The 21,099-nt window shown below is 39.4% G+C and overlaps 1 protein-coding gene across 3 annotated transcripts in view; it reads left to right on the top strand.

Moving 5' to 3' along the window:
* The window catches only part of LOC138442283 (bifunctional heparan sulfate N-deacetylase/N-sulfotransferase 3), a 164,368-nt gene that overhangs the window by 93,367 nt on the left and 49,902 nt on the right, over positions 1-21,099 (top strand). The gene's annotated exons all lie outside the window — the stretch shown is intronic.

Genomic DNA, 21,099 nt, shown 5'->3' with positions numbered 1-21,099 from the left:
AGGCAAGTGTCATAGAGTTTATGAGAAATAACTAATTGAAGTAAGGTGTATAAGGAAAAGAAGGGATTTTTATTTCCCTTCTGAAAATCACTGATATAAAATGTAAAGCTGTATTTATTTACAGTAAATTTGTCCCTAATATCAGCAATATTCAAGATTTTTTTTTTAATGTAATTCTCCAAATGGGAAAAAAATTCTCAGAACCCTCTCTTAACCTTAATTTTACTGGTCTTGCAATCAAAATTGCAGATATTTTTCACTGTCTACTAGTATTCAATAGCTATCTATTTCTCAGCTCCTAGAAAATGAGATAAAAGTAAGTAAGGGTAACTCATCTTTGGGCAAAATAAGCGCACATATCCAAAAATCACTATAGTCTGAATTTGTATGGCATTTGGCCTTTTGGAAGTTTATTAACCTTCCTACTGGCCAAAATGTAAATAATTCTGATTTATATATCAGAAATAACCTGGTTATTCTATCTTCTTTACAAACAGAAGTCTCTTTGGAATAATTTCCTATGGTTTTCTTCTTTTTTTCCCTCAATTCAACCAAAAGAGTTAAACCAATGCCTGATTGTGAACTGAAAACTCAATTAAAATATTCTTAATATGGTAACATTATCACCATAATTTTAAGACTCCTTAACCTATAATCTGTAAAATTCTAATGTTTTCTATTTCCTTTCGTCAAAGAACAATAGGACTGTGAACGGGTAATCATTTATTTGATTTTTTTAAACAACAGTTGCTTTGGCGCTTAAGAAATTCTTAGTAGTATTGTAATTTAGAACTTTGTAAACCAAATTAGTTGTATTTAACATAGAAGAATTCAAAACTAGATCATTCATGACCAATTGTTGTTGTTGTTCAGTTGCTAAGTCGTGTCTGACTCTTTGTGACCCCATGAACTGCAGCATGCCAGGTTTTCCTATCTTTCACTGTCTCCCAGAGCTTACTCAAACTCATGTCCATTGAGTTGGTGATGCCATCCAACCATCTCATCCTATGTCACCCCCTTCTCCTCTTGCCTTCAATCTTTCCCAGTATCAGGTCTTTTCCAATGAGTGAGCTCTTCACAGCAGGTGGTCAAAGTATTAGAGCTTCAGCTTCAGCACCAGTCCTTCCAATGAATATTCAGGGCTGATTTCCTTGAGGATTGACTGGTTTGATCTCCATGCAGTCCAAGGGACTCTCAAGAGTCTTCTCCAACACCACAAATTGAAAGCATCAATTCTCCAGTACTCAGCCTTTTTTATGGTCCAATTCTCACATCCACACGTGACTACTGGAAAAACCATAGCTTTGACTCTATGGACTTTTGTCAGCAATGTGATGTCTCCACTTTTTAATACACTGTCTAGATTTGTCATAGCTTTTCTTCCAAGGAGAATTGTCTTTTAATTTCATGGCTTCAGTCACTGTCCACAGTGATTTTGGAGTACAGGAAAATAAAATCTGTCACTGTTTCCACTTTTTTCCCATCAATTTGCAATGAAGTGATGGGACCAGATGCCATGATCTTCATTTTTTGAATGTTAAGCTTTAAGCCAGGTTTTTCACTCTCCTCTTTCACCCTCATCAAGAGGCTCTTTAGTTCCTCTTTGCTTTCTGCCATTAGGGTTGTATCTGCAAATCTGAGGTTGCTGATATTTCTCCAAGCGATCTTCATTCCAGCTTGGGATTCATCCAGCCGAACATTTCACCTGATGTACTCTGTAAATAGGCAGGGTGATAAGATACAGCCTTGATGTACCTGGTGTCCCAATTTGGAACCACTCCATTATTCCATGTCCAGTTCGAGCTGTTGCTTCTTGACCTGAATACAGGTTTCTAAGAAGGCAGGTAAGGTGCTCTGGTATTCCCATCTCTTTAAGAATTTTCCACAGTTTGTTGTGATCCACACAGTCCATGAGGCAGAAGTAGATTTTTTTTTATGTCCTTGCTTTTTCTATGATCCAACCAATGTTGGCAATTTGATTTCTCGTTCCTCTGCCTTTTCTAAATCCAGCTTATACATCTGGAAGTTCTCGGTTCATATGCTGTTGAAGCCTAGCTTGAAGGATATTGAGCATTACCTTGCTAGCATGTGAAATTAGCACAACTGTACAGTAGTTTGAACATTCTCTGGCATTTCCTTTGGGATTGAAATGAAAACAGACCTTTTCCAGTCCTGTGGCCGCTGCTGAGTTTTCCAAATTTGCTAGCATATTGACAGCAGTACTTTAACAGCATCATATTTTAGGATTTTTAAATAGCTCAGCTGGAATTCTATCACCTCCACTAGCTTTGTTCATAGTAAGGCTTCCTAAGGCCTACTAGGCTTCACCCTCCATGATGTCTGGCTCTAGGAGAGTGACCACACCATGGTGGTTATCTGGGTCATTAAGACCTTTTTCGTATAGTTCTTCTGTGTATTCTTGCCACTTCTTCTTAATCTCTCCTACTTCTGTTAGGTCTTTGCCATTTCTGTCCTTCATTGTGCCCATCTTTGTATGAAATGTTCCCTTGGTATCTCCAATTTCCTTGGCGAGATCTCGAGTCTTTCCCATTTTATTGTTTCCTCTATTTCTTTGCATTGGTCATGTCCAATATATTTACAATTATTTATTTTTTACTAATTAAAACCCGTATTATTATCTTAATTGAAAAACATCTCATAGTAAAGCTTATGTTAATCTTGAATACTAATTTGGACTAAACTAACTGAACAAACCCTTCAAATGTTTAGCAAAGTGTGCTACTTTTCAGGCCTTTATCAATAACCTTTGGCAAATTTGTCTTGCTGAGGAGATTCACAGGGAATAAGCAGGAGAAAAAACTTCCCAGAACTTGTTCTTTTCTGATTCAGAAAACCTTCAGTAGACAATTACTTTCAGATAAATCCTGGGATTCAAAATAAATGACAGACCTTGTTAGATACCAAAATATATTCAAGGAATCCAAATTAACTTCATCTGGCACGCAAACTCCAATTTTTGGAAGCAACTGTAGTTCCCTGGAGACTTGTGGTTAAGAAGCGCACTTCTAGACTCAGCCCACGTCTTAGCCAAGGAAAGACTACTATCATTAGTTAGTGAGGTCTGCCTTGCAGAACAGACTGAGGAGTGTTTCCCACGGCCTGTTTCCCATGAATTCTCCATCCCAAAATAAAATGTCTGGATAAAGTTTGTGTTAAAATTAAGAAAGGTCCTACTGTATAACACATGGAACTCTGCTCAGTGTTATGTGGCAGCCTGGATATGGAAGGAGAGTTTGGGGGAGAAGGGATACACGTATATGTATTGCTGAGTCCCTTTGCTGTTCACCTAAAACTATCACAACATTGTTAACTTGCTATACCCCAATACAAAATAAAGAGTTTTTTAAAGAAAGAAAAGAAAATGAAAGGTCCAGGTACAAGTAGGCATGCTAGTAATTTAGCACATGACACTTTTTAAGGACTGAATGAGAATGAGAAAATCTGATAGAATCAAGTAGTTATTAGCTACAGGAAAGAAAAAAATTTTAATCATACCAGATTTGAAAGATAGTAATTATGAGCTTCAGTGATACTCCAGACCTTGGTAAGAAGTAGTATTTCATATGTGAATGAATGAAATTTAATGTCCAACAATGGGGTACTACAAGAGCAAATTATATTCCCCCCATAGTGGAATACATTTAGCCATTAAAAAATACATTGTATAATAATTTTTAATGATATAGAAAATATTTATATTTAATGAAAAAAGTAAGTTATTGGAAAACTAGATGTGAGCATGCAAATAAACTAGAATGAATTCAGCGGAATGTTAACAATGGTTGCCCTAGATCATAACATTAAAGATGATTTTTGCTCATTTGCCTAATTTTTATGTCTACATTTAACATGTATACTCTTAAAACCAGCGCACACACACATAAAATGTTAAAGACAACAATAATAAAGAATTATGGAACACTAACAGTGAAGGATATAAAATGTAATTATTTATTTAGTGATATATCAGAGGGAGAATTAGTATTTCCTCATTCCAGTTGTTTCCTATCTGTCCCATATGTCACCTAACACCTGCCTCGCTACACAGTTATTTGTGTACATATATAGCACCTTTTCTCCTATATGAGGGGACATTCTTGCAGAATGATCTATGTGTGTTTCATTTTTGTGCTTCCCATGGTATCTGGATTAATGTTTTAAATCTGGTAAGAGGTCACTAAATGTTTTCTAAATAATTAACTAAACGCAAGAATAGCTATGTTTTAGGGGCATCGCTTGACTCAGGGTCATATCCAAATGTGAGTAACAGTAAGCCTGGTTTTAATATAACTACATTCTAGCAGATTCTCTGCTTTCAAGAGAAAGAAATTCAGGATCCAGGAAATTTTTTATGGAGCCCTAAATGTTTGGCAGGTTTTTATAAGTGATGATGAATTAGCCTGACGTGAAACAATGGATAATTAAAGCTGGAAAGAACCACAAAATTCCCCTAGTTGATCACCCAATTTTAGACTCAAGGCCACGCCGTGGTTTTCTGAAGAGCACCTCAGCCTTGTGACTCTGGGGTCGGCGCTTCCACCACTGCAACACACTGCTTCTGCACTCCTGGGTAAACTGGCCTTAATGTGATGCATGTCACCTCTTAATAGGACTCGGTTACCTGGTGCCACGAAAATGTGCGAATGGCTTAAAATTTCTGGCCATTATCTAGAAAAAGCAACCCATTTTTTGAGTGAAAAACAAAAAATAAGTAAAAGCTATAATAAACAGTTATAGCTAAGGAAAAATGTCAAATGTACTTTTAAAGAATTATGAATAATAAACTATATATTTGTCTTAAAATAATAAATCTTATTGATATTACATATAATAAAACATTTGAAACAATTTTTGTTCTATTAAATTTAAGCTTTTAAATTTGCAAAGCCAAAAGACACTTTATTTCATTTGTTTCCTACTTTCCATATTAGCCCTATCTTTCTATCAGTGTTCTTCATGACTAACTAGTATTATATAATTACTTGCCACTGTGAAATTAAGAATAGTCCAAGAAAGCATGATCAAATCTTTTTGATTCTACAGTTAAGAAAAATAGGAATATTGTAAATTCTCAACTCATTGAAATAGATGTTTTTAAGAAATTAGACATTAAAGATATGAATATTATGTTATTCTTTGTTTAATCCTTTCATGGTTTCACATAACTTATAGGATAAACAAACAAAAAATCTTTAACTTGGAAAACATTAAGCCTGGCTCCTACACACCTTTATGGTTTCTTTTTTCAATAATCTCATATATCCACCTTTCACTCCACGCGTACAGAAAAATTTGTAGTTCCCTACTGTACCCACCCCAGTGTTCTTGCCTGGAGAATCCCAGGGATGGGGGAACCTGGTGGGCTGCCGTCTCTGGGATCGCACTGAGTCGGACACGACTGACGTGACTTAGCAGCAGCAGCAGCACACAGGACCTGTTATCTCATCCTGTGCCTTCAAGTGCCTCTACTTCAGGCTGGCATACCTTCCAGAAAATCTGAGCTTATTTATCATCTTTTTATATAAAAATTCCCCCAACTCTCCAGTTTCTCTTCTATGTTCATATAGAACATGGCATAACTGTAACATAACTTGCCCCCAATACTGTAATCAATTATGTTTCTCATCCAATAGTTCGTGCATTCCTTAATAGAAAGCATCATGTTTTATTCTATTTTTAATCAATATATTGCAAAATTTTGTTGCATAGTAGACTCAATAAATGACAGTGGATTAACATACACGCATATATGTATGCTGTCTTTGAATCTGATGAAAAATCTAGGTGCCTTGGAAATACCCACTCACAGAATTCATTTGACTCAAGAGTTTGCATTACTGTGCTTTCATTTCTCCCAACATGCCATTCAGGGATATCCCTTTGAAAGTTATTAACATTATGAAAGAGCTTCCCTTGTGGATCAGCTGGTAAAGAATCTGCCTGCAACGCAGGAGACCTGGGTTCAATCCCTGGGTTGGGAAGATCCCCTGGAGAAAGGAAAGGCTACCCACTCCAGTATTCTGGCCTGGAGAATTATATACAGTCCATGGGGTTGTATATAATGCTCAAACTACCACACAAGTGCACTCATCTCAATGCTAGCAAAGTAATGCTCAAAATTCTCCAAGCCAGGCTTCAGCAATACGTGAACCGTGAACTTCCTGATGTTCAAGCTGGTTTTAGAAAAGGCAGAGGAACCAGAGATCAAATTGCCAACATCTGTTGGATCATTGAAAAAGCAAGAGTTTCAGAAAAACATCTATTTTTGCTTTGTTGGCTATGCCAAAGCCTTTGACTGTGTGGATCATAATAAACTGGAAAATTCTGAAAGAGATGGGAATACCAGACCACCTGACCTGCCTCTTGAGAAATCTATATGCAGATCAGGAAGCAATAGTTAGAACCAGACATGAAACAACAGACAGGTTCCAAATAGGAAAAGGAGTATGTCAAGGCTGTGGGTTTTTTTTGTTTTGTTTTGTTTGTTTGTTTTTTGTCACTGTGATTTAACTTATATGCACAGTACATCATGAGAAAAGCTGAGCTGGAAGAAGCACAAGCTGGAATCAAGATTGCCGGGAGAAATATCAATAACCTCAGATATGCAGATGACACCACCCTTATGGTAGAAAGTGAAGAAGAACTAAAGAGCCTCTTAATGAAAGTGAAAGAGGAGAGTGAAAAAGTTGGCTTAAAGCTCAACATTCAGAAAACTAAGATCATGGCATCCAATCCCATCACTTCATGGCAAATAGATGGAGAAACAGTGGCAACAGTGGCAGACTTTATTTTCTTGGGCTCCCAAATCACTGCAGGTGGTGACTGCAGCCATGAAATTAAAACATGCTTACTCCTTGGAAGAAAAGTTATGACCAATCTAGACAGCATATTCAAAAGCAGAGACATTACTTTGCCAACAAAGGTCCGTCTAGTCAGGGCTATGGTTTTTCCAGTGGTCATGTATGGATGTGAGAGCTGGACTATAAAAAAAGCTGAATGCCAAAGAATTGATGCTTTTGAACTGCGGTGCTGGAGAAGACTCTTGAGAGTCCCTTGGACTGCAAGGAGATCCAACCAGTCCATCCTAAAGGAAATCAGTCCTGAATATTCATTGTAAGGACAGATGCTGAAGCTGAAACTCCAATACTTCGGCCACCTGATGCGAAGAACTGATTCATTTGAAAAGACTGTGATGCTGGGAGGGATTGAAGGCAAGAGGAGAAGAAGACAACAGAGGATGAGATGGTTGGGTGGTATCACCGACTCGATGGACATGAGTTTGAGTAAACTCCGGGAGTTGGTGATGGACAGGCTGATGCACAGTTGGTGATGCAGCCTGGAGTGCTGCAGTCCATGGGGTCGCAAAGAGTCAAACACAACTGAGCGACTGAACTGAACTAAACTTTATGAAAAGATGGTCAGTTTCATGCACAGGAAGAAAAATCCAAGGTTAAAGATACTGAAATACCATTTCTTATCCACCATATTGTCACAAATTCAAAAGACTGATAAAATATTCTGTTAACAAGGCTGGGGGAAAACAGATACTCTCATACATCATAGTGGTGCAAAGTTGTGCAACCTCTAAGGAGAGAATGTGAAATGTTACAGCCACTATGGAAAACAGAATGGAGTTTCCTGAAAAAATTAAAAATAGGACTACCCTATGTAGGACTACCATATGGTCCAGTCTGGAGAAGGGCATGGCAACTTGCTCCAGTATTCTTGCCTGGAGAATCCATGGACAGAGGAGCCTGGTGGGCTACAGTCCATAGGGTCACGAAGAGTCAGACATGACTGGAACGATTTAGCACACATATGATCCAGCATTTTTACTTTTGGATATTTGTCCAGAAGAATTGAAAATCAGATCTTAAAGAGATACTGGCTGTCCAATGTTCACTGCAGCATTATTTGCAATAGACAAGAAATGTCCTTTGACAGATGAATGAATAAAGAAAATATGGTATATATGCACAGTGGAATATAGTTCAGCCTTAAAAAGGAAGAAAATCCTATCATAGGCTACAACATGAATGAAACCTGAGGACAGTATATGCTAAGTGAAATGAGCCAGTCACAAAAGGACAAATAATGCATAAATCCATTTCTTGAGGTGTCTAAAGTAGTCAGACTCATGGAAACAAAGTAGAATGGTGGCTGCCAGGGGCCAGAGGGAGAAGATGGAGAGTTGCTCTTCAGTGGGTATGGAGTTCTAGCTATGCAAGATGAGAAGTTCTAGACATCTACTGTACAACCATGTGTACATACGATACTGTACATTAAGCAATTTGCTAAGAGGGTAGATTTCATATTTTTTTACCACATTTTTTCTAAAAGTGAAAGAACTTTAAAAGATACCTTTTTATTTTTCTGACAGTAGATTTTTTAAGGGGGCATATTTTAAGGGGGATATTTTAGTCTCTTTGTATCCCCCAGAATTTATCCTAGCTGTGATTTTTTTTTATTTTATTTTTTTATTATATATATATATATATATATATATATATTTTTTTTTACCTTACAACATTGTATTGGTTTTGCCATACTTCAACATGAATCTGCCACGGGTGTACATGTACTCTCAATCCTGAACCCCCCTCCCGCCTCCCTCCCCGTACCATCCCTCTGGGTCAACCCAATGCACCAGCCCCAAGCATCCTGTATCCTGCATCAAACCTAGACTGGCGATTCGTTTCTTATATGATATTATACATGCTTCAGTGCCATTCTCCCAAATCATCCCACTCTCTCCCTCTCCCACAGAGTCCAAAAGACTGTTCTACACATCTGTGTCTCTTTGGCTGTCTCACATACAGGGTTATCGTTACCATCTTCCTAAATTCCATATATATGCATTAGTATACTGTATTGGTGTTTTTCTTTCTGGCTTACTTCACTCTGTATAATCGGCTCCAGTTTCATCCACCTCATTAGAACTGCTGGGATGACCCAGGGAGATGGTATAGGGAGGGAGGTGGGAGTGGGGTTCAGGATTGGGAACTCATGTACAACCATGGCGGATTCATGTTGATGTATGGCAAAACCAGTACAGTATTGTAAAGTAAAAAAAAAAAAAAAAAAAAGGAAAAAAATATAATTGATCATTTAATCAATTAAAATGTAATAAAAAATGTGTCACAAATCTAATAAATGAATTCTAAAAAAACAAAAAAAAAGAAAAAAATGGGCCAAAGAACTAAATAGACAATTCTCCAAAGAAGACATACAGATGGCTAACAAACACATGAAAAGATGCTCAACATCACTCCTTATCAGAGAAATGCAAATCAAAACCACAGTGAGGTACCATTTCATGCCAGTCAGAATGGCTGTGATCCAAAAGTCTACAAGCAATAAATGCTGGAGAGGGTGTGGAGAAAAGGGAACCCTCTTACACTGTTGGTAGGAATGCAAACTAGTACAGCCACTACGGAGAACAGTGTGGAGATTCCTTAAAAAACTGGAAATTGAACTGCCTTATGACCCAGCAATCCCACTGCTGGGCATACACACCGAGGAAACCAGAATTTAAAGAGACACATGTACCCCAATGTTCATCGCAGCACTGTGTATAATAGCCAGGACATGGAAGCAACCTAGATGTCCATCAGCAGATGAATGGATAAGAAAGCTGTGGTACATACATACAATGGACTATTACTCAGCCATTAAAAAGAATCCATTTGATTTTTTTTAATATTTATTTATTTCTTTGGCTGTGACACATCTTATTTGTGGCATGTGGGATCCCTAGTTTTAGCATGCAGACTCTTAGTTGCAGCATGTAGGATCCTGATCCCCAACAAGGGATTCAACTCATACCCCCTGCATTGGAAGCATGGAGTCCCAGACACTGGACCACCAGAGAAATCCCTTGACAGTACATTTTAACCATGAATTTAATCATGTAAAAACAATTTCACAAGTCTAAAATCTGGTATATTCTATAAGACAAATGTTCTGGAGTTTTCAAAAAAATATCATGTTTGAAAAAATTAAAGAAGAAGGATCATTCTAGTTTAAAAGAAACCAGAAGATATAATCTTTTAGTCTCTCAGTTATGTCTGACTCTTTGCAACCCCATGGACTATAGCCTGCTAGGTTCCTCTGTCCATGGGGATTTTCTAGGCAAGAATACTGGAGTGGGTTGCCATGCCTTTCTCCAGAGGATTTTCCCAACCCAGGGATCAAACCCAGGTCTCCTGCATTGCAGGTGGATTCTTTACCATCTGAGGAAGCCCAAAAGACATAATAACCTAATACAATTTTTAAATCTTAAGCCTTCATTCAATCCTGAATTTTTAAAAAATATATAAAAGTCATTTTTCTAGTTATTACTTCTGGGTAACAAAGCATCCCCAAAACACAATGGCTTAAAAAGAAAACAGTAATTATTTTGTCATGACTCATGGTTTCTATCGGTCAGAATTCAGGGAGGGCTGCACATGGTGAAGATTCTGGTCTCCAGTGTCTCTTGAGGCTGCAGTCAGATGGTGACTAGAGCTGAAAACTTGGCGGCTGAACAGCTGCTAGCTGGCAGGGCATCTCCTCACTGTCTGGGGGCTCTTTTCTTGCTGCTTATTTGTTTTTAATTAATTTTTAAATTTTAATTGGACAATAATTATTTTACAGTATTGCGATGGCTTCCGCCCTACATCACCATGAACCGGCCATAGGTATACATGTGCCCCCCTGTCCTGAACCCAGCCTCCCACCTCTCTCTCCCCACTCCCCTCTAGGTTGTCCCGGAGCACCGGCTTTGGGTGCCCTCCTTCATGCATCAAACTTGAACTCGCGCTGGTTACCTGTTTCACATATGATAATATATATGTTTGATGCTATTCTCTCCAGTCATCCCACCCTCTCCTTTGTGACCTCTCCCCCAGGCTTCTAGGGGCTTCCTCACAGCAAGAAGCCCTCGGGCACTCACACAGAACTCATCAAGTGTCAGGATGAGCAAGGCAGAAGCAGAACTGCCTGGGGTTCAGAAGTCACAGCAGCATGCCTGCTCACATGCTGCTTGCCTGCATTCAGAGAGAGGAGAATTTGATTCCACCTCTCCACAAGGGAGTGACAGAGTTTTAGAAGAGAGAGAAACTGGTGGGGCAGGGGGCATCTTTGGAAAATATGATTTATCACAGACAACTATGGAACAAATAGAGCAATTTAAATAGGAACTGGACAATAGATGATATTTAATTAATTATATCTTCTTAGACATGATTAGATTTGATTTTATAGTGTTCTTCGATGATGCATGCTAAGGATTTAGTGGCAGTGTTTTACTATCTGCAACTTATTTCCAAGTGATTTAGCAAAATAACAGGTACATTTAAGAGAGAAACAAAGAAAATACAAAGCAAATGGAGTGAAATGAAACCAGCTGGAGAATAGGTAAAGGATATACAGATGTTCATTGTCTTAATTTTCTGCTTTTCTATAGGTTTATAACATGTTCCGCAAGTAACTGAGTGGGAAATAATGTAAGTCAGGTCATATTATGTCTCTGCTCACATCTTCCAGACCTTCTTCATTGTAGAAGCCTGACTCCTTACCGTGACCCACAGGACCCCGTGGGAACTGAACCCTTACCTCCCTGATATTATCTCCAGGCAGAGGGAGCAGCAAGTACAAAGACCCCATAAGTGTGCTTGGTGTGTTTTAGGAACAGCAGGTAGTTTACAATATTCTATTTTAATTGCTGCCTCTCAAGCATCTTCTCCATAAACCTCTGTGTACACATCTCAGAGGGCTTCTTGTGTGACATGAAGCCTCGGTGCCCTGCCTACTCACTCTTTTCTTGGTTGTAGGAACTTCAGCTCTAGAAGAACTCAGTCAAAGCCAGATCAGTTCTCACTGTACCCCAAAATGCCTGAGAATTCTGTTTAGGAAAGTAAAATCAGAGCTAGCCAGGATAATGTAAGAAAGTTCTGTTACGTTCAAATTAGAATTTCACCTATTTGATATTCCCTGCAGGATGCTCGGTACTGTTCCAATCTTACCTCCAAGGCATATTGTATTGTATTATAACTGAGGTTTAGAGTGTCTCAGCGTTCCCTGTAGCAACCAGTAGGATCTTAACAAGGTTTTACTTTGCAGGGTTTAATGCACTGCCTTTCTCCGTGGCTGCCTTCCACTAACGCTCAGTGTTACACTGGACCTCGCTTGCCTGAGGGCCCAGAGAGTTGTGCTGCCTACTACAGGCCTCGGTGGTGTCCTGTCTTGGGTGGAGGCCCCCACAGAAGCCACACTGTCATTGCATATATTTGCTCCTAAGGTTTTGGTCTCAGGTCTCAGCAGAATTGCGGTTCTTTCTGGAGGTCATATGATACTGTCTTCAGGGGAGGTATCAGTCCCACAGATAATTGGGCCTTTTGATTTCCAAGATGAGGAGGTTGACCACATCTTTCCTTCCAAACCAGTGAACCCTGTGTTCAGTAGGGCTTGTGGATAAACTCAGTGTGTCGGGAACTCAGCAAGATAATAACAACACAGGTCTCTCTTATTAGAAATTAGCTATTTAATAGATATTAGAAGTCAGGGTTCAAAAGTGTTACCAGGCCATCTGAGTGCTCACTGCATTGGCATCAGTAAAGTGAGCAAACCCAGGTGAGACTGCTATCCTGGGTGAAAAAATGCTAAGACTCATCTGGAGAAAACAGGACAGGGAAACGCCAGGGAGGCTTGACTAGGTGTCCTCCATACTAAAATTATAATTCTGAGACTGCCATTTTCCAGTTTGGCAAAAGCCTTTAAAAGAAATCTTCCTATCCTTTAACACTATAATTCTACTCCTATGAATCTATTCTGGATTTTTTTTAAGTGCTAACTGTAATAAGAAAAGACAATGGAAATAAGTGATGTCCAACTGAAAGGAAATGTGTACATAAGGTCCACTTAGGCTATTATGCAGATTTAAACATTTGTGTGTGCAAATAATTTGGCAATAATTTGAAAAGTTAAGATATGTATATTTATGTTAGTTGCTCAGTCACGTCTGTGGAGAAGGCACTGGCACCCCACTCCAGTACTCTTGCCTGGAAAATCCCATGGACGGAGGAGCCTGGTGGGCTGCAGTCCATGGGTTCGCTGAGGGTTGGACACAACTGAACGACTTCACTTTCACTTTTCCCTTTCATGCATTGGAGAAGGAAATGGCAACCCACTCCAGTGTTCTTGCCTGGAGAATCCCAGGGACGGGGGAGCCTGGTGGGCTGCCGTCTATGGGGTCGCACAGAGTCGGACACGACTGAAATGTCTTAGCAGAAGCAGTAGCAGTCACGTCTGACTTTGCAACCCCATGCATACGTCAGGCTTCTCTGTCCATGGAATTCTCCAGGCAAAAATACTGGAGTGGATTGCCATTCCCTTCTCCAGGGTATCTTCCCAACCCAGGGATTGAATCTGCATTGCCCACAGATTCTTTACCATCTGAGCCACCAGGGCAGCCCTATATTATGTATAACTAGGATTCAAAATTATATATAAGCTATCAGAATCTTTCTTTAAAAAATCTATAGATAAAAGTACTGAAAAGAAATGGATCTTTGGACGTTGAAATTTGGGACTTTTTTCTTTCTACTTTTCTGTATTTTATAATTTTTCTTTTAATGAGTTTCCATTATCTTTTTTTAACAGATAAAGCACTGACTTTTAAAGTACTAACACAAGAGTTTCTATTAACAAAAAATGATCAAATCAGTTCAACTATGAATTACCATTTATAGAAATTATTTAAGTCAAGGTATTATATTAGGGGATTTGGTTCAGCAATACTTTTTGAGCATGTAAAGTCTCTTTTTCTTCACATTTGAAAATATTAACACCTTGTACAATTCCATAGGATAAGTGGTGAAACACTAATATTTCTGTGATTCTGCTTTTTCCCTGTCACAACTGTATGGACTGCAACAAGAACAAGGTGATAAGCCAGAAGGGCGCCTGAGCAGGAGAGAAAGAGACAAAGGGAAACTGTTGATACCTTGTGCCAGGCCATGGGCACCATGCTTGTTGTGAAGATGAAAGTGTTAGTCATTCAGTCCTGTCCGACTCTTTGCGAGCTCATGGCCTGTAGCCTGCCAGGCTTCGCTGTCTATGGAATTCTCCAGGCAAGCATACCAGAGTGGATTGCCAGGCTCTTCTGGAGGGGATCTTCCTGACCCAGGGATCAGACCTGTGTCTCCTGCATTGTAGATGGATTCTTTACCATCTGAGCCACCAGGGAAGTCCAAGCTTGTCATAAGGGACTCTATTTCATTCTAGCAGCAATTCCATGAGGCTTTGTGTATATTAACTTATTCCGTCTCAACAGCAATTCTATGAGGCACATCATAGATGAGGAAACCAGGGCTCAAAGAGATTCCCTGATTTGACCAAAGAAAAACAGTAAGAGAAAAGTCCTCATTCTTTCTCTGTCATTGTGCCTTGTTGATAGACTATCCTTGGCCCACATTCAGAGCCATGAAGAGCCTCATTTTAAAACAGAGTGAAGCCACACCACTTAGTCTGGTTTCCCATCCTAAGGGACATACTAGGCACAAACATGAGAGAGAGAGTGATAGAGCAGTGGGAGTGGGAAATAAAGCTGAGAAAGAAAGTAGGGACTCACCCCCCTGCAAAAAAACAAAAGCACCTATAAAAAGCACCCAAGAACTCAAAAAGCACAGCTATGCGCTAGAATAGAACGGTTTTCTGACAAAACATACACCTCTATGCAAAGCTGAGATAATTGGTATATTCAATGCTTTATTTTTCCTATACTCGGTAATACAGGAGGAATGTAGTACCTGAAAGCTATTCTGCACAAAGATCATCCTAACTCTTCCCCAGGGGCTCTGAATGGATGAGATGTTTGTTTTGTTTTTGTTATACTGAAGAATCTAGTAGAAGACTTACAACCATGAGGCGATTACTAAACTGAAGGCCCTCAGAATATGCAATATCCACATTCAGAGCTTGTGTTTTGTTTGTCTGAGTAAAAGCCAAGAATAGACTTAACAGCTACTTAGTTATTGATATGCCTTGAAATATGTTGCTAGAACAATGTAGAAGTGGAATTGAAACATCGGCCAAAGCTTTGTGTGTTACTGTGGTTTCAGCTGAACGCCGCACTTTGTATACACACAGTTTCTGTGGTTTAACTTTAGGCTGTTCTCTGCGGTCTTCCCATAGAAGAGGAATGCGTCAGCAGCACAGCTCCGCTTCCTGTGTAGGCTGGAAACTGTTAACTGCGACGTTTGGAGATCGTCTCTGAGAGTTCTCTGCCATATGTTAAACTAAACTCGATACGAAAAATCATATCAGTTTCCAGTTTCCCAGAGCATTAAAGAGGGAAAAAAAAGAGCTCAAGCTTTATAAATATAAAAAGCATCTGTCTGCACAGGAAATTCTACTCTGTTATTTTGCAAATGATCCCTACTTATATTTACAAGAGAAATCAGATCTGATGAAGCATATAGGAAGTAACGCACCATTTTGTTCAGAATTTTTAAATATATATTCATAACTCGGAATGGCTGGCTGGACTGTGAACTAACCAGCATTGAACAGAGCTCTCAGCAGTGCTGCCCAGCATGCTCTTAAGCATTTATGCTTCCGAGTGAAAGGAGATGGAATATTTTGATAACTTAAACATTTCTATCAGATGTCATTTTTGTTTAAATGCTCCCACCACTCTTCCCAATTCAGGAAGAGCATTCACAAAATGTTTGGCACAATTTTCGTTCTAATTTTTTACTTCTCCTGGACTCTCTGAGCCTTGAAAGAATTCTCTTCATAGCCACTCAACCAGTTGCAGATATCCTTGAGTTCATCTTCAGTGGCCTTCTTGAGAATCCCTTTCTGTGACTTCCTTTCCACTTGCCTCCACACTGTCACCTCTGGTTTTGTCAATTTTTCTGCTCTGACCACCATTGCCTCAGAAGACTGACAGCTGAAACCTGTAACTAGAACCCTGACCATTTGTCAGGTCTCCGGAGAACTTCACGTTGCCTTTATAACACTCCCTATCTTACCAGCAGTCCTTTCCGGGTGTATATGGCTCTACACCCACTGACTCACTTCATCAATTCAGTGCTCCAACATTTAGGCTCGATTTCAGATTGTTTTCTTGCCTCTCAGAGAGTACTCAAAGACTTCCACCAAAATATTGGTGCTTTCCTGCCTCTTTTTTAATCTAAAACCCTATCCATGTCAGTTTTACCAACTGAACTCTCTTTAACCGTGAAACCATAAACATTTTCTTCCATTTTTTTCTTTTCCTATCTTTATCTTGCCTCTTTTGACTCATTTGCTCATTCTTTTACTAACTTAAGGCTCCTCTTGCTCTAGGTACCATTTATTTCCCTTCTTTTTTCCAATATCATTTATTGGTAATTATCACTCATCCATCACCAAGTTTTGCCCACTTTTACTACTTTCTCTTGTTTATAAGTTGCTGTCTCTTCTACTAAGCTTTCACTTGCAGTTCATAAATCAGCAGTCCCCAGCCTTTTTGGCATCAGGGGCCAGTTTTATGGCAGACAGTTTTTCCACAGAGCAGGATGGGGGCAGGCGGTGTTTGGTTTTGGTTTTGCTCGCCTCCTGCCATGCAGCCCAGTTCCTAACTGACCACAGACCAGTGCTGGCCCATGGCCAGACGGTTGGGGCCCCTGCCCTAAATAATGCTGAAAAAATATATTAATCTCTCAGTGTAGTCCCGACAATCTAGTCTGAAGATGAAAAAATAGCACCACTTCCTTCACAAGAGTCAGAAGGAGGGCACTCATGGTGCATCAATAATTTTTATTAAAGAAAATTTCTAATTTTCTAACCCCCTCAACCACTTCATTATCTGTCTCTTTCATATCCTATTCTGTGTCCACCTGAAAAGAGTGTACTGTAATTCAGCGCAATTCTGATGTTAACTGCTTGTATTAGCATCAGACTCTACAGGTTTAAGGGCCGGGTTCCCAAGAAAACTGCCTTTACCTCAGATGCCAGCCCCAAGTGGCTGAGGGATCCCCCAGGTCTCCTGGTTACAAATTCAAGCTTTCCCCCATCCCCTCAGGTTGCACAAGCTGCTAGAATGGCCCACAGACCCCAGGAAAGCACTGCCATCGTGATTCCAGTCTTATTATACAGGATACACAGAGCGCAGGGCCTGGGGAAGAACACAGTGCTTCTCTGCCGCTCATGGTGAGGTCAGGGCACGTCAGTGTGTTCGCCAGCCGAGAGGCGCCACTGGCCTTCAATGTCCAGGGTTTTCACTGGGATTCCAATACATGTTTGATTAAATCACTGGCCACATGTGAATTTAATTTCCAGCCCTCTCTTTCCTCCTTTCCTTCAGAGAAGCTCAGTTTGATATCACGTAGGTTAAAGCTCCAACCCTCTAATTACATGATTGCTCTTTCTGGCCTCAGTTCAGTTCAGTTCAGTTCAGTCGCTCAGTCGTGTCCAACTCTTTGCGACCCCATGACCCCAGCCCTCACAGCACGCCAGGCCTTCCTGTCCATCACCAACTCCCGGAGTTCACCCAAACTCATGTGTATCGAGTCGGTGATGCCATCCAGCCATCTCATCCTCTGTCGTCCCCTGTTCCTCCTGCCCCCAATTCCTCCCAGCATCATGGTCTTTTCCAGTGAGTCAACTCTTCGCATGAGGTGGCCAAAGTACTGGAGTTTCAGCCTAAGCATCAGTCCTTCCAATGAACACCCAGGACTGGTCTCCTTTAGGATGGACTGGTTGGATCTCCTTGCAGTAGCCTATCCCTATTCTGAGGCATTAGCATAAGCTATGTAGGGCCCACTATGAGTCACCTCAAAAGCATAAACTGTTAGGACTCACCATGAATAACAAAGAACTTCTATCACTAAGGAAATTTTACGGGTTTAGAGTTTTCCTCCCAGGAACCAGGGACAAAGACCAGTCAAATTCCTTAGTAACAACAATCAGTCCTCAAGACGGTGAATGGTCAAAGATTTGTTACCACTTCCCACATAAGACAAGCGGTCCAGGCCCTCACCCTGAAATTTAGGATTCAACGGCTTTTATCTTGGGCCCTCAGATGAAACTGAGACTAAAATAACTGCATTTTCACATCCTCTTAATTGTTCATTGGCTAAGCTGCCTGATGATACAAAAGTCAACAGATCTTGACTTCTATGTTTGTCAGGCTGGGATAAAGGAATCTGGAGTTTGGACACCCAGAAGCCTTGGCCCCAGTCTACGTGGATAGACTACAGAGGCTTTCACACAAATGGGAGGTCCTACAGTTACCCAAGGTAGTCAGAGGGGGGCTAAGGCACCTCCTCACTCACAGAACCTCTGTCCTGGCTAGAGTTTTGCAGAGTTTTGCACCTCTCTCTCCCTCTACTTTCCTAACAAAGCGCTCTCATAAAACTAGTTCTAAAGAGAATGTATGTGACACAAAATGTTTAATGAATTATTTTGTTGCACTTATTATTGAAAAACAAAATGAAACCTTTAAAAAAAAGTATTCATCTTCTCTATGATGACTAATTTTACAAATTCCATGGTAGGCCAAGGCATACAGATATTTGGTAAAACATTATTCTAGATGTTTCTGGGAAGATATTTTTTAGATGGGATAACATTTAAGTTAATAATGTGGGTTGGCCTCATCTGAGCACTAAAGGCCTGAACAGAAAAGACTGACCTCCCCAGAAGAAGAGGAAATTCTGGAATACCCAACTACTATATATATATATATATATATATATATATATATATATATATATGTATGTATGTATGCGTGCTAGGTCTCTTTAGTCATGTACGACTCTGTGCAACCCTATTGGACTGTAGCCCACCAGGCTTCTCTGTCCATGGGATTCTCCAGGCAAGAATACTGGATTAGGTTGCCATGCCTTCCTCATATATATATATATATATACACACACACACACACACACACACACACACACACATATATACATATAATACACAAACATACACATATACATACATCCTGTTGGTTATATTTCTCTGGATAATCCTAACAGACTCTTATTAATAATATTGTGTAATAATACAAAATATCAAGTGTCCATAACTGATCAGTATAAATGTGCTTTTATTGTACATATACCAAAGAAATAAACTGTGGTCTGCATTCTCACCTGTGCCCTCTGACCATGGAAGGTAAATGGTTACAGACCATCCCTGCTGCTGCTAATGATGCTAAGTCACTTCAGTCATGTCCAACTCTGTGCAACCCCATAGAGGGCAGCCCACCAGGCTCCCCCGTCCCTGGGATTCTCCAGGCAAGAACACTGGAGCAGGTTGCCATTTCATTCTCCAAAGCATAAAAGGAAAAGTGAAAGTGAAGTTGCTCAGTCGTGTCCGACTCTTCGCGACCCCATGGACTGCAGCCCACCAGGCTCCTCCGTCCATGGGATTCCCCAGCCGAGAGTACTGGAGTGGGGTGCCATCGCCTTCTCCCTAGGCCTTTACATTTTCCATGAAGTATCTTGTTCCCTATTAATTTTTTTTTCTGCATTCTTTCTCAATTGGCTAATGAAATGAGGCACAAATAAGTCAGGCTTGTATACTTTACTTCTAGGACAGTAAATGTGAATCACCAAATTTCTGTATAAAATATCCTATTGGTTCCTTAGGTTTCTTAAGAAATAACAATGCTAAAGAAACACATAATGTGAAATAGCCATTCAATTACATTTGTAAAGAACATTAAAATATAATTGAAATAGATGCATATGCTAAAGTATATTTGTAAATGCCTGTTGAATTTCAAGGAATATTTTAGGTGTTTTATCATTTTTTTTGAATATTCTAGAACGCATTTTACTTCATGTATGTATGCAGACTAAAACATTTGTAATAGTTTCTATTCATTGTAATTACTTATAAACAAGAAAATCTCACTTTAATAGGAAATCAACTACCAACATTAACATAATATGTAAGATTTGAAATGATAAATCCCTGTCAAAGTCAATAAGTATGAGTAAATCAAAATGATAAATAACTGTATTATATTTATTATAAATTATATGTTTTTATACCATATATAATATGTGTATGTAGATATATAGATCTATAGATACAAAAACTTTCTAAGATACTGTTGCTTCTTATTAACTGGTTTTTGAATACCATTTAGAATTTAAAAGCGGCAGATATGATAAGTTTGGAAGGCAAGGAAAGTTAGCTGAACTAATTTTTACATGAGTGTACTTGTTTATAACAAGTTTATTCTGAAATTAGAGTTAACAAACCTAACAATTTTGAGCATTCACTCACTCTATACCTGTATGATTGCTTGGTCTCATATTAAAGTGGCTTTTAACTTCATTTTCTGTGAATTCCAAAAAAGCTGTTAATTCTAGAAATACTTATTTTTGTTTAGTTTCTCTTTAATTTAATAATAATAATGTTAATATTATTGTTGCTTCTATTTTTTATGTGTCCAACATTTATCTAAAGTTGAGCAGCCTTGCCTCCCAGTTTATAGTGATACCAGTTTGTGTATAAATAGGGAAGATTTTCACTGATAAACAGATGAGCTTCAAGATATACAGACACTTAAAGACAAAGCCAAAATCTCAAGAGCATACACACACACACACATACGCGCGCGCGTGCGCACACACACAAACATACACACCCCTACTCATTTATCCTCTGTTTACAGAATGACAGACCAAAATAGACAAGTGAGTTCATTTTTCAGATAGAGTTAACTTATTCACATATTATTTTTAAAAGCAGAATTGAAGTCTTGCTAGATACAGTAAACCTTTCCCTGCCTTCTAAATCAGACTGCTCTAGACATGATTTGCTTATCTCCTTGTTCTCTAATAAAATTGACATCCACAAAGCGCAGACTGCTTTACATTGAACGGTTCCAGTCATTATACTAATGTTCATATATCAGCATTTCATAGGGTTTTTTTTCTTCATCTTTAGCAACTTAAGATATTAGCCATTTCTGGCTGCTCTTCTCTGCCAGATATGTCGGTGTAGTGCAGTGTGAGGGAGTCCAGGCTTCGCATCCAGATAGGCCTGAATTTGGATCCTGACTCAGCTGTCTCCTAGCTGTCTGGTTTGTCT

The sequence above is a fragment of the Ovis canadensis genome, chromosome 6 (genome assembly GCF_042477335.2).
Source record: "Ovis canadensis isolate MfBH-ARS-UI-01 breed Bighorn chromosome 6, ARS-UI_OviCan_v2, whole genome shotgun sequence".
In the NCBI taxonomy this organism is placed as follows: domain Eukaryota; kingdom Metazoa; phylum Chordata; class Mammalia; order Artiodactyla; family Bovidae; genus Ovis; species Ovis canadensis.
This window is presented reverse-complemented; position numbering and strand designations above follow the sequence as displayed.